Raw genomic sequence first — 7,243 nt, forward strand, 5'->3', positions numbered from 1 at the left:
ATCTTTAAATTTTAAACTTTGATGTGAGGATCCATGTAGGTTTGGACTATACTTGCAACGAAATTAATTTGTAAAATTCCGAACCTTCTTTTGGTGACTCACCACTACCAAAACGGACGTTGTCAAGCTTAAAGTATAGGAGGAGTTCCTGAAGACCCGTTTCAATGAGGAAGAGAAGAAAGCCATTGAGAGCATCACTGAGATCAATCACCTCGTCGAACGGGACCTGTCACTTTCCTGTCAGCTTAATGCTGCTCTAGGCCAAGCTATAATCGCAGAGGGAAACGTGAATGAGTTAGAGGAGAAATTGGCACGGGCGTGGAAGTCGTAGACATAGCTCAAGAGGAGACTCTAGCCGTGAAAAATAAAAATAAGGAAATCATCAAGGATGCCCGGAAAGCGATCAGAGCTACCGAGGAAGCAATCAAGGCTCAGGTCTCCATTCTTGTTCCCGACTTTGATACTTCGACAGTTGGAGCCTTCAAGATGATCCAGGATGGGAAAATCGTGGATATTCCGAAGAAGTGAACTACTTAATAACTTGTAAATTTTGTATTATTGAACTTTTCGTACCTTTTAGTTGTTGGGACGATGTGGTGCTCGCCTGTGTGATTTTTGAACATGTTGCTTTAAGCTTGCTATTTGGCCAGTATCACGGCCGTCGCGTACAAATATTTTTATTTTGTTGTTGAGCCGATGCACTGCTCTTTTTATGCTACCATTCTAACGTTCTCATTCGTAGTGAGAATACGTTTTGGTTGCCAGTTGTTGTTATTTCTTTGTTGGGTCGTCAAGTCGCCAAATTACGTTGGATATCCACTGATTGTAATGTTGTGGCACCTGGGGTGATCAGTCTCGAGTATCCCTTTTTGTAACTTGAAATTAATCACAATGTAAATTAATTCACAACGTACTTGCTTGTCATCGGTTGGCCTCGTTAAAACCCCTTCTGACTACCTTGTTCAGAGGGTAAGGGGAAATAACACCCCCTCTTTAATAATGAAACAAAAGTACAGAAGTTCTTTGTGACAAGTATTTAAAAGAAAATAAAGAGTTAAACAAAAAAATGACGAGGTAAAGGGTGAAATTACATTGACGTAAAAATGAGGGTGAAGAATAGCTGTCTAGTCGGAAGGTCGGTCGGCCTTCAAGAGTAAAACCTCTTAAAGTTTGACACATTCCATGTCCTCAGGACCTCTTTGCTATCTAACCATTCCAATTTGTAGGCACCTTTTCCAAGCACTTCTCTTACTCTATATGGACCTTTCCAATTGGCTGCTAGCTTGCCTTCTCATAGAGTCGGCGGGCCGTTATCGTTATGCCACAGCACTAGGTCACCTTCTTCGAAGCTTCTGTTTTGCACTCTGCGATTATAACATAAGGCTATCCTCTACTTTAGTGCAGCTTTTAACAAGTGAGCCATCTCCCTTGTCTCATCTATCAAGTTTTTTTCAATCGCTTCATTATTGCCACCTAGGAGTAACCTTGGGCTTGGTTCCTTGATCTCTACAGGGATAATCGCCTCAATACCGTAGGTAAGCTAGAAGGGCATTTCTCTAGTGGAAGATTGTAGTGTTGTCCTGTAGGACCACAAAATGGAGACCAATTCATCTACCCAAGAGCCCTTTGCTGATCAAGACACTTTTTTAGCCTACTGAGGATAACCTTGTTTGTCGCCTCGGCTTGCCCGTTATTTTGGGGATGTTCCACCGAAAAAAGCTTCTGCTTGATTCCCAATCCAGTTAAGAATTCCTTGAAATTTTTGTAAGAAAATTGCGTTCCATTGTCCGAGTCCAGGACCTCCGATATTCCAAACCTGGCGAATACTTGCCTTCAAAGGAACTTTCCACAATTTGTCAATGATATACTGGCTAATGGCTCCGCATCCACCCGCTTAGTGTAATAATCAATGGCCATGATGAGGTACTTGACTTGTCTTGGGGCCACCGGGAATAGTCCCAAGAGGTCGACTCCCACTGGGAGAAAGGTCAGGAGGCCAGCATGGAACTTAGCTCTTTTCTTATAGCCTTGTGAAAATTTGCGTTTTCTTGACAGTTTCTACACTATTTTACGAACTCGCGGGCATCCACCATCGTAGAGGGCCAATAGTATCCTACTCTCACGAGCTCCCTAGCTAACGTTTCTCCTCTAACGAGGTGGCCGTAACACCCTTCAAGGGCTTCGCTTTGGACGTAGTCTGTCTGGTTGGGGCATAAGCACTTCAACAGGGGCTAATTAGGTCCTCTCTTGTATAGCTGCCCCTGTATTACTGCGTACTTAGTGCTGCACGAAATTGACTCTGCAATATTCACATAGATAGACTGGCAAGTGCACCGGGTTGTCCAAGTAATACCTCAGGTGAGTGAGGGTCGATCCTATAGAGATTGTTAGTTTGAATAAGCAATGGCTATCTTGTAGATCTTAGTTAGGCGGATAAAAAATATAGTTCTTGTGAAAAATTCATGAAAACAGAATAAATAAAGTATTACATGATTTATGTGAAATCAATGATAAGAGAACAGTTGAGGCTTTGGAGATGCTTCCTCCTTCTGGATCAACTTTTCTCACCGTCTACTTCAACTTCTGTTGATTCATTCCATGGTAGGCTATTAGTGATTAATGCCAGGTCAGTGGTCATTAATCTCCTCAGCTTCAGATCAAATTCCAGGTCAATGGTCATCCAATCTGAACGGGGGTGAAGCTCTTGTAGTCTATTCCTTTGGTGATCTTACTCAAAACACCACAGGCAAGGTCGGATCTTCTAGATTAGAGAATGTTGCACCATTGATTCTAGCCTATACCACAAAGGCCCTAATTGCCTCGTTCCTCAGCTGAACTAATGTCTCCAAGTCCCCAACAAAGTCATGGATTAGTGATGAGCGGATAATTTATACGCTTTTTGGCATTATTTTTACATAGTTTTTAGTATGATTTAGTTAGTTTTAGTATATTTTTATTAGTTTTTAAGCAAAATTCACATTTCTATACTTTACTATGAGTTTGTGTGTTTTTCTATGATTTCATGTATTTTCTGGCTGAAATTGAGGGACCTAAGCATAAATCTGATTCAGAGGTTGAAAAAGGACTGCTGATGCTGTTGGATTCTGACCTCCCTGCACTCAAAATGGATTTTTTAGAGCTACAGAAGTCCGAAAGGCGCTCTCTCAATTGAGTTGAAAAGTAGACATCCAGGGTTTTCCAGAAATATATAATAGTCCATACTTTGCTCGAGTTTAGATGACACAAACTGGCGTTCAACACTAGCTTGCTGCCCTATTCTGGTGTTAAACGCCAAAAACAAGTTGCAAGCTAGAGTCAAATGCAAGAAACAAGTTACAAACTGGCGTTTAACTCCAAGAGAAGTCTCTACACATGAAAGTTTCAATGCTCATCCCAAACACACAACAAGTGGGCCCAGAATTGGATTTCTGCGTTATTTACTTATTTTTGTAACCCTAGTAACTAGTTTAGTATAAATAGGACTTTTTACTATTGTACTCACATCTTTTGATCATCCTTGATCTGGGGATCAGGTCTTTTTCCCTATTTTCGAATTCACATGCCATTTGGGGAGGCTGGCCATTCGGTCATGCCTAGACCTTGTTCTTATGTATCTTCAACGGCGGAGTTTCTACACACCATAGGTTAAGGTGTGGAGCTCTGCTGTTCCTCGAGTATTAATGAAAAGTACTACTGTCTTATATTCAATTCATGCTTATTCTTATTCTAAGATATCCATTCTCATACAAGAACATGATGAATGTGATGATTATGTGACACTCATCACCATTCTCACTTATGAATGCGTCATTGACAACCACTTCCATTCTACATGAAAACAAGCTTGAAGGTATATCTCTTGGGTTTCTAATCCACGATTCACATTGACACCCTTCTGAAAATGGGGTATCTGAATCCGAGATTAGAATCTTCATGGTATAGGATAGAATCCATTGGCAGCATTCTTGAGATCCGGAAGGTCTAAACCTTGTGTGTGGTATTTCGAGTAGGATCTGGGATGGGATGACTGTGACGAGCTTCAAACTCGCAACTGTAGGGCGTAGTGACAGACGCAAAAGGATAGTAAATGCTATTCCTACACGATCGAGAACCAACAGCTAATTAGCCATACGATATCTGTGCATGGTATTTTTCATCCGAGACTAGAAATCCGACAGTTGATTAGCCGTACAGAAATCGTAGAGGACCATTTTCACTGAGAGGACGGGAAGTAGCCATTGACAACAGTGACACCCAGCATACAGCTTGCCATAGAAAGGAGTATGAAGGATTGGATAAAGGCAATAAGAAAGCAGAGATTCAGAAGGAATAACGCATCTCCATACGTTTATTTGAAATTCCCACCAATGAATTACATAAGTATCTCTATCTTTTTCATATCTTTATCTATATTTTTAATTATCAAAACTCCATAACCATTTGAATCCGCCTGACTGAGATTTACAAGGTGACCATAGCTTGCTTCAAGCCGACAATCTCTGTGGGATCAACCCTTACTCACGTAAGGTTTATTACTTGGACGACCCAGTGCACTTCCTGGTTAGTTGTGCAAAGTTGTGAAAAAGAGTTGAGATTACAATTGTGCATACCAAGTTGTTGGTGCCATTGAGATCACAATTTCGTGCACCAAGTTTTTGGCACCGTTGCCGGGGATTGTTCGAGTTTGGACAACTGATGGTTAATCTTGTTGCTCAGATTAGGTAATTTTCTTCTTGTTTTAACCTTTATTTTCTTTTCAAAAGGTTTTCAAAAATCTTTCAAAAATTTTTTCTTTGTTTTTATTTTTCCAAAAAATTATTTTCAAAAAATCCAAAAAATTAGTAAAATCATAAAATCAAAAATATTTTTTGTGTTTCTTGTTTGAGTCTAGAGTGAATTTTTAAGTTTGGTGTCAATTGCATCTTCTTAATTTTCAAAAAAAAAATTTTCAAAAAAAATTCATGCATGGTGTTCTTCATGATCTTCAAGTTGTTCTTGGTAAGTCTCCTTGTTTGATCTTAAAATTTTCTTGTTTTGTGTCTTTTCTTGTTTTTCATATGCATTTTTGAATTCTTAGTGTCTAAATATTAAAAATTTCTAAGTTTGGTGTCTTGCATATTTTTCTAATCTTGAAAATTTTTTAAAAATAAGTTCTTGATGTTCATCATGATCTTCAAAGTGTTCTTGGTGTTCATCTTGACATTCAAAGTGTTCTTGCATGCATCATTGGTTTTGATCCAAAATTTTCATGTTTTGAGTCATTTTTGTGGTTTTTCTCTCTCCTCATTAAAAATTAAAAAATAAAAAATATCTTTCCCTTATTTCTAATTTCAAAATTTTGGGTTGACTTAGTCAAAAATTTTTAAAATAAGTTGTTTCTTGTTAGTCAAGTCAAGATTTCAAATTTCAAAAATTTATCTTTTCTAAAATCTTTTTCAAAATCAAATCTTTTTCATTTTTATTTCATGTTTTTCGAAAAATTTTAAAAAAATTGTTTTTCAAAATCTTTTTTTTTAATTTCATTTCAAATTTTCAAAAACTTTACTAACAACTAATGTGATTGATTCAAAAATTGGAAGTTTGTTACTTTCTTGTTAAGAAAGATTCAATCTTTAAATTATAGAATCATATCTTTTGGTGTCTTATTAGTCCAGTAATCAATTTTAATTTTAAAAATCAAATCTTTTTAATTTCCTTTTCAAATCTTTTTCAAAATAAGTTTCAATCATATCTTTTTAGTCAAATCTTTTTCAATCATATCTTTTTTTTTCTCAAAATCAATTTCAAAATCTTTTCTTACTTATCTTTTCAAAATTGATTTTAAATTTTTTTTCAACTAACTAATTGACTTTTTGTTTGTTTTACTATTTTTTATCTTTTTCAAAACCACCTAACTACTTTTCTCTCTCTAATTTTCGAAAATTCCTCACCCTTTTTTCAAAATTCTTTTTTTAATTAACTAATTGTTTTAAATTTTAATTTTATTCCTTTTTATAAATTCGAATTTTAACTTTAAATTAAAATAAAAACAAAAATATTTTCCTTTTCCTTTTAATTAAAATTCAATTTTTTTCTCTCTCTCTCTCTCATCTCTTTCTATTTATTTATTCATTTACTAACACTTCTCTTCATCTTAAAATTCAAACCCTCTCTTCTCCTCTGTGTTCGAATTTTTCTCTTTTCCTCATTCTTACTCTTCTTCTCTTCTATTTACATAAAGGAATCTATATACTGTGACATAGAGGATTCCATACTTTATTTGTTTTCTTCTCTCTCATATGAGCAGGAACAAGGAAAAAGGTATTCTTGTTCAAGCTGATCCTAAACCTGAAAGGACCTTGAAGAGGAAGCTAAGAGCAGCTAAAGCACAGTACTCTAAAGACGACCTAACTAAAATTTTCAAACAGGAAAAGGATATGGCAGCCGAACCAAACAACAACAATGGAAGGAAGGTGCTTGGTGACTTTACTGCACCAAATTCCAACTTCCATGGAAGAAGAATCTCAATCCCTGTCATTAGAGCAAACAACTTTGAGCTAAAGCCTCAATTAGTTTCTCTGATGCAACAAAATTGCAAGTTTCATGGACATTCATCAGAAGATCCTTTTCAGTTCTTAACTGAATTCTTGCAGATCTGTGATACTGTTAAAACCAATAGAGTTAATCCCGAGGTCTATAAGCTTATGCTTTTTCCTTTTGCTATAAGAGACAGAGCTAGAACATGGTTAGACTCTCAACCTAAAGATAGCTTGAACTCTTGGGATAAGCTGGTCACGGCTTTCTTAGCCAAGTTCTTTCCTCCACAAAACCTGAGCAAGCTTAGAGTGGATATTCAAACTTTCAGACAGAAAGAAGGTGAATTCCTCTATGAAGCTTGGGAAAGATACAAGCAACTGACCAAAAAGTGTCCTTCTGACATGCTCTCAGAATGGACTATCCTGGATATATTCTATGATGGTCTGTCTGAATTGTCTAAGATGTCATTGGACCATTTTGCAGGTGGATCCATTCACCTAAGGAAAATGCCTGTAGAAGCTCAAGAACTCATTGAAATGGTTGTAAATAACCAGTTCATGTACACCTATGAGAGGAATCCTGTGAGTAATGGGACACCTCAGAGGAAGGGAGTTCTTGACATTGATGCTTTGAATGCCATGTTGGATCAGAACAAAATGTTGACTCAGTAAGTCAATATGATTTCTCAGAGTCTGAATGGATTGCAAAATGCATCCAACAGTACTAA

At 36.9% G+C, this 7,243-nt stretch overlaps 1 non-coding gene across 1 annotated transcript; it reads right to left on the bottom strand.

The window, feature by feature from the left end:
- Nucleotides 1-6,815: 6,815 nt before the first annotated feature.
- On the bottom strand, nucleotides 6,816-6,919 carry LOC127746065 (small nucleolar RNA R71). The gene has a single exon (XR_008007685.1). It is a non-coding gene; the product is annotated as a small nucleolar RNA R71 (small nucleolar RNA).
- Nucleotides 6,920-7,243: the final 324 nt, after the last annotated feature.

The sequence above is a fragment of the Arachis duranensis genome, chromosome 3, assembly GCF_000817695.3.
Source record: "Arachis duranensis cultivar V14167 chromosome 3, aradu.V14167.gnm2.J7QH, whole genome shotgun sequence".
Classification (NCBI taxonomy): Eukaryota; Viridiplantae; Streptophyta; class Magnoliopsida; order Fabales; family Fabaceae; genus Arachis; species Arachis duranensis.